General features: G+C 44.4%; 1 protein-coding gene across 2 annotated transcripts in view; it reads right to left on the bottom strand.

The window, feature by feature from the left end:
- The window catches only part of FAP (fibroblast activation protein alpha), an 830,211-nt gene that overhangs the window by 613,857 nt on the left and 203,657 nt on the right, over positions 1-12,697 (bottom strand). The window lies entirely within an intron of this gene.

The raw sequence follows: 12,697 nt of genomic DNA, 5'->3' as shown, positions 1-12,697 counted from the left end.
ACAGAATGCAGAAAAATGTCATACATTTACCCCAGTACCGAGATCTGGGCGTAAAACCATCTTTTTTTGCTCATGATGCCATTCCAGTTTGGACCAAGCCATATGAAAATCAGTCTTGATCCTGCGCCCAATGGGAACAGTCCAGCCCGAACTGCCAGACCAGGTCCTCCCTGGACTAGAAACAAGCATCCTAGGACCGTTTTGGGGTTTTCAGCCCTCATCAGCCAGGATAGCTTGACTCCAGTGGCATGGAGAGCACTGGACCCACGTCTGGGCATACCCGTCCCACTCGGGGTGACAAATGCAAAAAGAACAATTGATGGACAGAATGCAGAGCAATGTCATACATTCACCCCAGTACAGATATCTGGGCCTAAATCCTTCCTTTTTTGCTCACCATGCCATTCCAGTTTGGACCTAGCCATATGCAAATCAGTATTGATCCTGCACCCAATGAGAACAGTCCAGCCCGAACTGCCAGGCCAGGTCCTCCCTGGACTCGAAACAAGCATCCTAGGTCCGGTTTCGGGCTTTAAGCCCTCATCAGCCAGGATAGCTTGACTCCAGTGGCATGGAGAGCACAGGACCCACATTACAGAGATCGGGCCTAAATCCACCGTTTTTTTGCTCACCATGCCATTCCAGTTTGGACCCAGCCATATATCAGTCTTGATCCTGGGCCCATTGGGAACAGTCCAGCCCGAACTGCCAGGCCAGGTCCTCTCTGGACTGGAAACAAGCATCCTAGGACAGGTTTGTGGCTTTCAGCCCTCATCAGCCAGGATAGCTTGACTCCAGTGGCATGTAGAGCACAGGACCCATGTCTGGGCATACCCGTCTCACTCAGGGTGACAAATGCAAAAAGAACAATTTACGGACAGAATACAGAACAATGTCGTACATTCACCCCAGTCCAGAGAACTGGACCTAAATCCATTGTTTTCTTCCTCGCCATTCCAGTTTGGACCCAGCTATATGGAAATCAGTCTTGATCCTGCACCCAATGGGAACAGTCCAGCTCGAACTAACAGGCCAGGTCCTCCCTGTACTGGTAACAAGCATCCTAGTACCGGTCTCAGGCTTTCAGCCCTGATCAGCCAGGATAGCTTGACTCCAGTGGTATGGAGAGCATGGGACCCACGTCTGGGCAAAAAGAACAATTGATGGACAGAATGCAAAACAATGTCATACATTCACCGCAGTACAGAGATCTGGGCCTAAATCTATTGTTTTTTTGCTCACCATGCCATTCCAGTTTGGACCCAGCCATATGCAAATCAGTCTTGATCCTGCGCCCAATGGGGGGGCATGGTGAGCAAAAGAACAATGGATTTAACCTAGATGTTTTCAGTGGGTTTGAATGTATGATTTATTCAGCATTCCGTCCATCATTTGTTTGCATTGCACTTTTCACCCTAAGTGGGATGGGTATGCCCTGACGTGGGTCCCTTGGTCACTATGCCACTGGATTCAAGCTAGCCTGGCTGATGAAGGGTAATACCCAGAAACCGTTCCCAGGATGCTTGTTTCCAGTCCAGGGAGGACCTGGCTTTGCAGTTCGGTCTGGACTGTTCCCATGAGGCACAGGGTCAAGACTGATTTGCATATGACTGGGTCTAAACTGGGGTGGCATGGTGAGCAAAAGATTAATGGATTTAATCCAGATCTTTTGACTGGGGGTGAATGTATGATTTATTCAGCATTCCGTTCATCATTTGTTTGCGTAGCTCTAAAATGTCATAGCCAGACTATTGATTGCCAAAATATTGATAACATAGGTGCATATAGTGAAGTGTAAGTTTACTAGGTTACCTAGGTTTAAGTTCACATTTACATTCCTTGAAGAGATGTATGTACATTGTAATAGGGATAAATATGTGGATTTAAATATAGTTACTTCATAGTTACCTGTATAGACATACCTTGACAATATTTCGACAGCCCATATTCTGGCTACAATACTTAGGCAGCATTATATTTAAAACTCAATATTTAGGGAGCATATCAAAGAAAGACACAAATATTTATAGGGGACAGAACGAAGCAAAAACATCTGGAAAATAGAGATAGGAACTGCTAGGAAAGCTGTATTGATGAGAAAATAGAAAATAAGAAAATAAACAAACAAATGGCTAATGAGATTAATGAGCACAGAAAACATGCAGAAAAGACGGAATAGATGGGCAGCAGATAAGGGTCTATATAGGGCTTTCTAAGTATTGAAAAAATAATTGAAGTGGGGGTCAACAATCAAGAGCAAAGACTGTGAAATGTACTGAAACAGACAGGTTACAAACATCAGGAACATTGGGTCATTTCCCTGAATGCAAAAAGTCCATCAAATGAGGAGAATGAGGAATAAATACCTGATGAGTTAAAGGATAGACAAAAATGGGAGCATGGAGATCTCCCTTAAGAAAATAGGAACAAATAAATCAAGTTTTAGGGAAAGTAATCATCATCTTAATTAATATATAAATCCACACATTTTGTAAAAGCAGATGCAGTATCTCAGTATTGTTATGTTTCAATTCATATACAAAAACCACGTTCAGCTTTATGCATATTGTAACTTTATAGGAAGGCACGGAGACTAATATTATGCATATCCTATTTATTGCCACTCAAAGCAGCAACTAGACCGCGCTTTTGTGTGTGTAACCAGCAGAGAATGGCAGGCACAGTATGAGGGAGGTGACGGCTTGAGCTCAATTGATTTGCTATGATTTGAAGCTGGCAGGTGCATAGCAATATAGGCACTTGCGATTGCCAGTAAGAGTTTAATAGATACTCACAGTCTGCAGCGTCTCTCTCGGGGACGCAAGCCCATTCTTTAACAGTTGTGCAAATGGAGTGGCCGTAGGCGTCTTTTAACATGGGCAACTATTTTGAATTGGGCAAAATATGGGCGGCACTATTGTTTATTCGGCGGCTATATTTTGGGCAAACATACATATTTTTTCTTGTCAGTTTCATCATGACATCAGATGAGGAAAGTTGCTGGTGGTGAATGCTATTTAATGAGGTTTTTTTAAGAGAGCTGATTCAGAAATGATATAGGAGTAGTGTCAAATTTGAGTAAAACAACTCTAGGCCTGTGAATTGAAGTAGTGGAAGTCATTACGGAAGGAATTACAATAGGTGAGCACACTTTGGATGACAAGACACAGGAATGTGTGAATTAGGCTGTTTCTTCTTTGGCTAGTCAACTGGGGCAAAAAACTGGATGATCACTTGCAGAGGTTAGAAAGGAGGATTAATAAAAAATAAAGATTTACAGTTTTGGTCTGTTGAGAAGGTTGCTGTGAAGGTGTGTGGATTGAATGAGGGTTGTAAAGTGACAAAAAAAAGGAAACATTTACTTGGACACAAAGAAAAGAACACAAATTTGAAAGGACATTACGGTCCAAAAGTAAGAAAACAGTGGGCAACTTAGTTGGAGTTGGAAGCGAAGGCAATAAAGGCCACAAAAAGGGGTCACAGAGCAGTAGCTTGTGACAGGTCATCAAGCAGTGGTGACTTTGTAATTACTTGTTCATATGATATGGGGGATACAAATAATAATGAGACGGATCGGAAAATGCCAAAAAGTTCTTGGAAGGCAAGGAACCAGTAAAGCATGTAGAAGATTCTTTGGTAAGTACATGTTTGATCCTCACACAATACAGCACTGTGTATCTCCACAGTGGGTTCCGGGAGACCATGCAGCGAAGTATGTGGAGTTTTGGGTTAGACGAGAGATGCCTAAGGAGGTGAGAACTAGATTATGTTCTGAGTGTACCAGACCATCTTTATCTAACATAGTGGATTATACTCCCAAAGTAGATCCAAATATGTGGCTTTCTAAAATATGCCAGGGCATGAATCTGGAAGTCTGGACAAAGTTTTGAAGGGCTGCCAAGACAGACTGCTTGATGTATTTGGTTCCTTGGCCAAAATCACTGACATGTGTGAGGAGGCATATTTGCATGAGACATCTGTTGATGTTCAGGAGATGCACCAATGGGTACAGAGCTCTGTATGTTTATTGAAAACTGCAAAGCAGCCTTATTTGTTGAGAGTATGAAAAGTATATTGATGAAAATCAATCTGAAGCAAGCAGTACTTGCCAGTAAGGAATCAGGACTAGAAACCAAGGGTATGCTCTTTGGGGACGAGTTTGTGAAGGAGATGGTAAGGTATGCTAGAGCTTTAATTCCATACAAAAGGTTCAAAAGTATATAAGGAAGGTTTTTGGTTGGGCCAGGAGAATAAAGGGTTGATTTCCCTGCAGAGGATTTGGGATCATGCAAGCCTAATTTTCGCGAGGATATAGACACTCAGGATATCAATTGCAAGGATTTTTTCCTCAAATTCAGAGAGGAAGATCTAGGGGAGACAGAAGAGCAAGAGTAAAACAAGGTATGCTCAGAAAAAGACCCTTTGTGTACTCTAATAAAGGTGGGTGGCAGATTTGCCCACTTTTTAGAATGATGGAAGGAGATAACTGCAGATCCTTGGGTTTTGCAAACAATACAGGGTTGCCAAATAGATTGTGTGGGAGTGCCATTGCAGGTAAAGAGGCTGATGGTGTTAAGGTTTTCTAAAGAAGAAACCAAGATGGTAAAACCGGAAGTGGATGAACTTTTCAAAAACAGAGCAATAGAGAGATCAAAAAATGATTCAGCAGGTTTTGTAAGAAATAGTTTTTTAGAGGAGAAAAAGTACAGGGGAATAAGACCAGAAAATCTGAGAGAGTTGAACAATAGGGTACAGTACAATCATTTCAAGATGGAAGCTATTAATTTGTTGAGGAACCTGTTAAGGAAAAAGGATTAGCTGATGCATCTGGATTTGAAGGTTAGGTATTTGACAGTCCTAGCTTGTCGGAAGCAGAGAGATTTTCTGAGATTTCAGTGGAAAGGAACAATGTGGAAGTTCAAAAGTCTTCTGCTGGATCTGACATCAGCTCCATGGTGCTTCACAATGGTGATGAGACCAATAATGGCCCGGCTTCAGACGAGAAGTGTCAGTTTGATATTGTATTTGGAAGACATTCTGATTATGTCGGAGAGCAAAGGTTTGCAAATGGTGATAACAATACCAGTAATGGAGGACCATGGGTTTGCAGTGAACAGTAAGTAGTCTCAATGTGTGACTTAATGAGTGGAGAAGTGTGGCTCAATTATTAGAGAGGCAGACCCTGATGCAGAGGTCTAGCCCAGGACCAGGGTTCAATTCCCCGCCTCGGCGGGTCTTGGGCTCAAATTCCACGGACCTGATAATTCTCGTCTTGGTGCCTATTCCAATCATGGAGTCCAACTCTGCAACTCTGGGCAATAGCTTGCTTAATCTCCACAACGGCCCCCACAACGCTAAGGATGCCTGGCCTCCACCTTGGGGGTACCCAGGAGTGGACGCCTCACAGGGAAAGCCAGGATGGGTTCCACAACGGTATTCGTATAAGCGCCTTGAGACCTTTGCTGGTGAGTAGTGCGCTATACAAGTATCAATTTACATTTAGTCATGTCGAGATATGTGTCAGAAGATTTTGCTTTAAGAGTTACAGATTCAGACGTTGGAGTGTGTGTTGAAGTTACCAGTGGAGAAAGGGTAAGAAGATTTGCAGAGAGATTAAGAGGATGTTGCTATGCAATTGGGTCTCATTTTGGTAGATAGCGAGGATGTTGAATTTGTTGTCAGTGTCAATCCTAGCAATTTTCCTTGCCCCTTTACACTTTCCAGCTTTGCAGAGGTTGAAGGCGAGGTATCTGTACAAAGGAATGAGGTATTTTCAGAAAGTTCAGATGGATATAGAGACAAAGGCAGTGCTGGAACGGTGGTTAGGAAATCTGGAAGCGTGAAATGAAGAGCAGTTTTTGGCGAGGCTCTGGTCATGGTTATAAAGTTATATGACAGTCTTCTGGTTTGGGGAGAGAGATGTGGTTCTATTGCAACAGGAGGGAAGTGGACACTTCAGGAGAAGGAAATGCACATCAACTATTTGAATTTGCTGGCAGGGTTTTTGCTGTGAAGAGTTTTGTCAAGGATCAGGTAAAATGCTGCATGTTGTTGAAGATGGACAATGTGTCTGTGGTAGGGTACATGAACAACTTAGGAGGTCCTCGGTGCAAAGCTGTAGTGGATTTTGTGAAAGAGTTTGAGCATTTTTGTCTAGGCCAGACTATTAAGGTTCAGGCTCAACATATACCGGGTCTGAGCAATACGGTGGTAGACTGGAATTCCCAATATGTTGAGTGTCTCAAGCAACTGGATGTTGAACAGAGAGGTGTTCACGTCATTGGAGAGCAGATGGGGTCCATTGGCAGTGGATTTGTTTGCAAATATATTGAATGCACAAGTACGCAGATTTAACAGCTAGAAGCCAGTCCTGGAGGCAGAGGCAGCAGATTTGTTCATGAAACATTGGAGTGAGTCAGAGTTAGCATTGAAAGTGAGAAGAGAGCAAGCAGAGTTTGTGCTGGTAGCTCCTTTTTGGCCATCCCAAGTGTAGTTTCTGGAAGTCATGGAATTGTTAATAGTTGATCGAATACTTCTGCTTGAAGCTTCAAATCTGTTAATTATTCCTGTAGGAGAGAGAGTCACAAACTGGTGCTGCAGGGTCAGTTGCAGTTGATGAGATGATTCATTTCGGAAGAGCTTGGCAGGGGGTAAGGCTTAGCGTCAGAAGCTACAAAACTCCTTAAGGATTCCTGGGCTTAAGGAACGACAAAGGTATACAAGTTGGTGTTTTAATTGGCATGAAAGAGATGGGTATGTTAGTGTTCTACACAGAATTTGGATCCCATTTTAGCAGCTGTGATAAGTGTGGTTAATATTTTGACTGAGGTGTTTTAGAACGAAATTCCTATAGTGCAGAGAATTTGTGAGGATAAACATCTTAGCATGTCATGAATTGGTGAATGGTTTGCCTGTTGGGCAACATGATGTGGTGAAAAGTTCGGGAAGGAGTGTGAGTTTAAAAATTAATTCCCCCGGGGCCAAAGTATTCTTTCCTTTGGGATATAGATTTGGTAATAAGGGAGTTGGCTGATTGAAGTGAGAAGGAATTTCTGGATTGAAAGAATTTACCATTTACATTTGTCAGGCTTCTTTGTTTATCTGAGTTTAGGAGAGTATCAGATGTCAGGTCTTAGGAGGTTTTGTCACGGAGTTACCTACCAGAAGGAGTGTGTTTTAATATTAGGAAAAGAACTAAGATTGTGCTTCTGGCAAGATTTTATCTGAGCTTGGAGGAACACAGGAAAATGTGTATGTTAAGGTGTTTGTAAGGGTATGAGAGGAGAAACGCGAGTTAAGGGGTCAAGCAGATATGCATTTATTGATCTCTTTTAGGTATCCTAATAGCCCTGTTTCCTGTCCTACTCTGGCTAGGTGAGTTAAGGAGATCATTGAAAAAGGCTGGGATTGATGTTTCTAAGTTTGGAGCTCATTTCAGCGAGAGGTGAAATGACTTGTAAGCCTTTGTTGACAGTTGGAAGTTTAGGTAATATCTTGGCTGGGGCGGATTGGTCAACAGATTCTGGGCCATATGTATTATTGAAATTCGCATTCGCAAAGGCCGAAATTCGCAGAATTTCGGCCTTTGCGAATGCGAATTCTCAATATGGTATGTATTGAGCAAATGTGATTCGAAATAAGGAATCACACAATTTGCGATTCCTTATTTTGCGATTGCATTTAAGGAATCGCACAATTTGCGATTCCTTAAATGCAATGTATCATGCAATAAGAATTGCTAATTGTCCCTAAGGAATCGCAAATTACCACCAACTTCAAGTTGGTGGTAAGTTGCGAATTCCTTTCAAAAAGCAATTTTTTTAAAAACAAAAGTGCCATGTGACGCTCATACATGCCCTTAGGGCATGTATGTGCGCCATATGCGCACACATGTAATTTTCAGGGGTGCAGCAGGGTGTCCTTAGGACACCCCTGCACCCTTGAAAATATTCTCAATTTGCGATTAGCTAATTGCTAATCGCATATTTCTCCTTCATTCTTATGGGCCTCCTGGCCTATAGAAATGAATGGGAAATTATTACTTAATTGCGATTAGAAATTTGCTAATCGCAATTAAGGAATTTTAAGAAATCGCTAAAAAGAAGCTGATTTCTACATACATACCATTTTGCGATTTCTAAATAGCGATTCCTTAAAAATCGCTATTTAGAAATCGCAAAACGGAACTATGATACATATGGCCCTCTGTGTTTAAGAAATTGTATATTAAACTCGTGGAGTGTGCTGTAAGGAATATTATGGCAAAACTTTGAACATGCATAATGTTTGCCTCTGTGCCTTGTCATAAAAATCTGATTTTCCACAGGAGGGATGGGTAAAAAGTCATAATTTTACTAAAGACACAGAGGCAAATATTATCCCACCATACTGTTGGTGCCCATCCTTTAATACCTGTTGCTGTGGTTCAGGAAGCAATTGAGAAGATTGTAGAAGTTTGGGATGATTTCTGCCATTGAAATTTATTGATTTTGGAACACAAAACTGTTTCTATTCATTTGCAGCTAAAACAGAAGGAAGATGGCTGCTTGGTCAAGGATTATATAGTTAATTAGAATATTGTAAAGATTCCTATTCTAAGTTCTAATTGTAATGTTCTAGTTGCTGCTGTGAGTGTCAATAAAGAGGATATGCATAATATTAGCCTCCGTGTCTTTATTACAATCATGATTTTCAACCCATCCCTACTGTGGATAATCTGAAATATCTCTTTAAAACAATTATCTGTTGTTGAAAGCAAGGTTTTGAAAAAAACATATTACATTCATCCCTACATTATCAGGTGACAGGTCTCAGACTCAAATTCAGCTTAACAAATTTAAATGAGCTTTAGAAAATGTCAATTAAGAATCAAGTAAATTGAGGAGGAGCTTTGCGCACAACCAAGAAGGCTACGTGAGCACAGGGTTCCCGAGACCCTCGCTACCTTCCGCATCTATCCTGTAATATATCCTGTTCTTCATTGACGATTTTGTGTAGACGAACCACGGGTGAGGCGAAATTGTAATCAGATTCTGAATCAGACATCGGGAACCAAAGTTACGACGCTCTGAAGATCGCAGCCTGTACTGGAGTGATGCCCGGGGCTCGAGTTGGCATGATGCCCGTGCTGTAATTGATCAACATCGGCCTGAGGGGAGACGGACTGGCGGTTCGATTGACTTTCACTTTCAATTTTGGTGATCTCATCCGATGACTGTCCCCCTGGGCTGGAGGCTACTGCTATACGTGGCATGTTAGATCGCTTATCTGATTGCAGTATCGGACAGAGCCCTGGCCTGTCCCCTCTGACTGCCACTGCTCCTTTGTCTTGAGGACCTGGTGCCGCCATATTTCGCCACGGCGCACCTGCCTCGAGTATCTAGACATTTGCAATGGCAAGCAAAACTGATGGAGACAAGACGAAAGCTAAGACTACTCGGCGAGGTGGTTATACCAAGTCCAACAATATGGATCGGTACGCCCAAACTAAGGGATCCCCCAGTAGTCTGGGTAAATCGTTGAAAGACACAAGAGGCACTCCCCCCTCGTCAATGAAATTAACTTTGCAAGACGTTATGGCCGCCATTGACGGGAGTAAAGCTTCCTCTGAGAACAAATGGAGACCCTCGCTCTCAAGTTGGACACAGTGGCTATAGAAGTCAATCTGATTCGAACTGATTTGTCCAAAACGAACGAGAAAGTAAAATCTTTGGACATCAAGACTGCTAGCTTGACGGGGGATGTCACCGACTTGCAGACCGAGGTCCGCAACTTGCGAACCTCCAACGATCTCTTTGCTCGTCGTCTGGAGGAATTTGAGGGAAGAGCTAGGCGTAATAACGTCCGCATTATTGGAGCCCCGGAAAAAGCGGAGGATCCTGCAGCTGATCTCTTTGTGGAAAATCTCATTGTCTCCCACCTCGTACCTAAAGGACTGAGTATGTTTTTCACAGTCGAGCGGGCCCACAGAGTTCCGGGCGGTAAACCAAAGCCGGGGGCCTATTATTGCCAGGATCTTTAACTTCAGAGATCGAGATGCAATTCTGCAGGCCTCGCGGGTGGGTGGGCCCACGAAGTTCAAAAATACTACTGTGGGCTTCTACCCGGACTTCACGCAAGCGGTCCAGAAACAGAGACTAAGTTTCATGGGTGTCAAAAGGAGACTGAGAGACATGGGCCTAAAGTACGCGATGCTCTTCCCGGCCAAACTGAGAATCGAATCTGAGGAGCGGACATACTTTTTTGATCATCCTGAGGTGGTGGCGGACTGGCTGGACAATCTGCCCAATCGGCGTGGCCAGGATGGACAGTCTAGAGGAGCGGAGGGCGGGTCGGAGGAGCAGGAGTAGGCGCTCGACCTTCGATTCTGGAGCATGTTGGCCTCGGACAGTGGTTTGCTACACAAACTGAGTGAACTAAAGTGACAATGTGACTATTTGGGGGTGTCGGGTTATTGGTGGGTCTTCTCCTCCTCTGTTTCACTTTTTGTAGTTTAGTTTGATGCTAGGGCGACAGGCACACTGCAAGTTGGGGTGGCTTTTTAGGCTTATGCAGGGGTGCAGGGTGGGGGGTAAGTAACGGATTGGGGTTGGTGGGTGGGGGGGTCCTGGTTTGGGTGTTGGGGTTTTTTGCAAGGCAACGTATTGTTTTATCGTCTGATTGAAGTGCCGAGTTCTGGAGAGGGATGGATCTGTCTACATTTTCGGGATGGGGTAGGATATTGAAACTAATAAGTTGAAATGTGAATGGGTTGGGGGATGGATAAAATGTGGGGTTATGTTGCAATTGTTGAAAGGTCTCTCCCCTGATGTGATACTCCTCCAAGAAACACACTTGATAGGCAACACTTGTCATGCTATGAATAGGAGGGGTTATCGTTTAGTCGACCATGTCGGGTTTACCTCTGGGTCTAGGGGGGTAGGCATTTTAATGAAGAATTCCCTCCCATTAGAGTTTGACGCAACGGTTCTAGACGATAGAGGGCGCTATGTCGCTATCACTGGTAGGTGGGAGGGTCGTACCCTCTCCTTGGTTTCTGTGTATGTTCCCCGGGCCTGCAATTGACTACCTTTGCTGACCTTGGGCGAGTCATCCTTTTACTCCCGGAGGGGACTTTGGTATTGGGTGGTGATTTTAATTCATTGGTTTCTGGTAGAGAGGATCAACATCTGCCTAGGGACCTTCCGAGTGCCCAGACCTGGCGTGCAGCTTTATAGACACGCTGGGCTTGGTGGACTGTTGGCGGCTGTTACATCCTGCCCGGCACCAATACACCTTTCATTCGGGAGCACATGGTAGCCTTTCCACGATCGATTATGTACTGATGCCCGCTGCACAGGCCCTCTTGGTTACCGAGGTTAGGCATCTGACTCGGGGTGTATCCGACCACTCCCCAGTGTGGCTTCAGATGGAGTTACATCCGGGTGCTGAGGGCCGGGTGGCCCCGATCAACCCCTGGTATTTTCGAAATCCCATAACCCGTGCTGCCCTGGTTAAGTCCCTCGACCAGTATTTTATGGAAAATGAGGGGTCTGTATCATCCGCTGTGTCGCTTTGGGAGGCTTTCAAGACTGCCATTAGAGGCCAGGCGTTGTCTTTGATTGCGGGTGCGAAAAAGCAAAGAAATGAAGAAGTTGTAAAGATTGAGTCTGAGATTGTGGATCTGGAGTGTGACCTCAAGCAGGGGATTACTCTTGAGGAGCTACATGTTTTGCATCTTAAGCAATTGGAATACAAGGCATTGGTCACGGATGCGGCTAAGATCATGAATAGGGAGCAGCAGGGTCGTCTGTATGATGTTGGAGACAAGGCGGGTAAGCTGATAGCATGGCTGGATAAGAGAGATAGGGCGAGTCGTGTTGTTCCGGTGCTTGAGAGAGTGAGTGGTGAACGGGTGACTGACCCTGATGAGATCGCCCAGTGTTTTGCGGAGCACTTCCGGTCAGTCTATTCCCCTGTGTCAGAGCGGCCGGAAGAGGATTCGCATTTGTTATTATGCGATATCGCGTTGCCGTGCCTCTCTGACGCAGATAAGGAACAAATGGAGTCAGTGATAACTGTGGATGGAGTGGGTCTTGCTATCCGCTCCTTGCGATCGGGGAAGGCTATGGGACCCAATGGTTTCCCAATTGAACTCTATAAATTGCGTCCCGACAAGATGGCTCCCTATATACGGGATATGTTTGTGGAATCGCATGAGAGGGGCTCCCTTCCCAGGGATCAGCGTCTGGCTACCATTGTGGTGATCCACAACAAAGGGAAACCGAGGGGTCAGTGTGCTTCCTATAGGCCGATATCTCTTTTAAGGGCTGAATCTAAGATTCTCGCGAAAGTATCAGCTAATCGATTAATAACTGTGATTAGCAAGCTGATTCATCCAGATCAATCTGGTTTCATCCCGCACAGAAACACAGCTCTGAATCTCAGGCGGTTGCATGGTGTTCTTGCGAGGGCGGCGACGTTACGTGAGCCAGCCATCTTGGCTTCCTTGGATGCCACAATGGCGTTTGATACTGTGGAATGGCCGTATTTGTGGGCTGCTCTCGCTAAGTTCGGATTTGGTCCAGTTTTATTGGCTGGGTGCGACTCCTCTATGAGGACCCTCTGGCACAGATTGTTGTTAACGGGCGGGTTTCCAAGCCGTTCGGTCTGGGGAGAGGTACGAGACAGGGTTGTCCCTTGTCACCGCTACTGTTTG

Source organism: Lissotriton vulgaris, chromosome 2_1, assembly GCF_964263255.1.
Source record: "Lissotriton vulgaris chromosome 2_1, aLisVul1.2, whole genome shotgun sequence".
Lineage (NCBI taxonomy): Eukaryota > Metazoa > Chordata > Amphibia > Caudata > Salamandridae > Lissotriton > Lissotriton vulgaris.
This window is presented reverse-complemented; position numbering and strand designations above follow the sequence as displayed.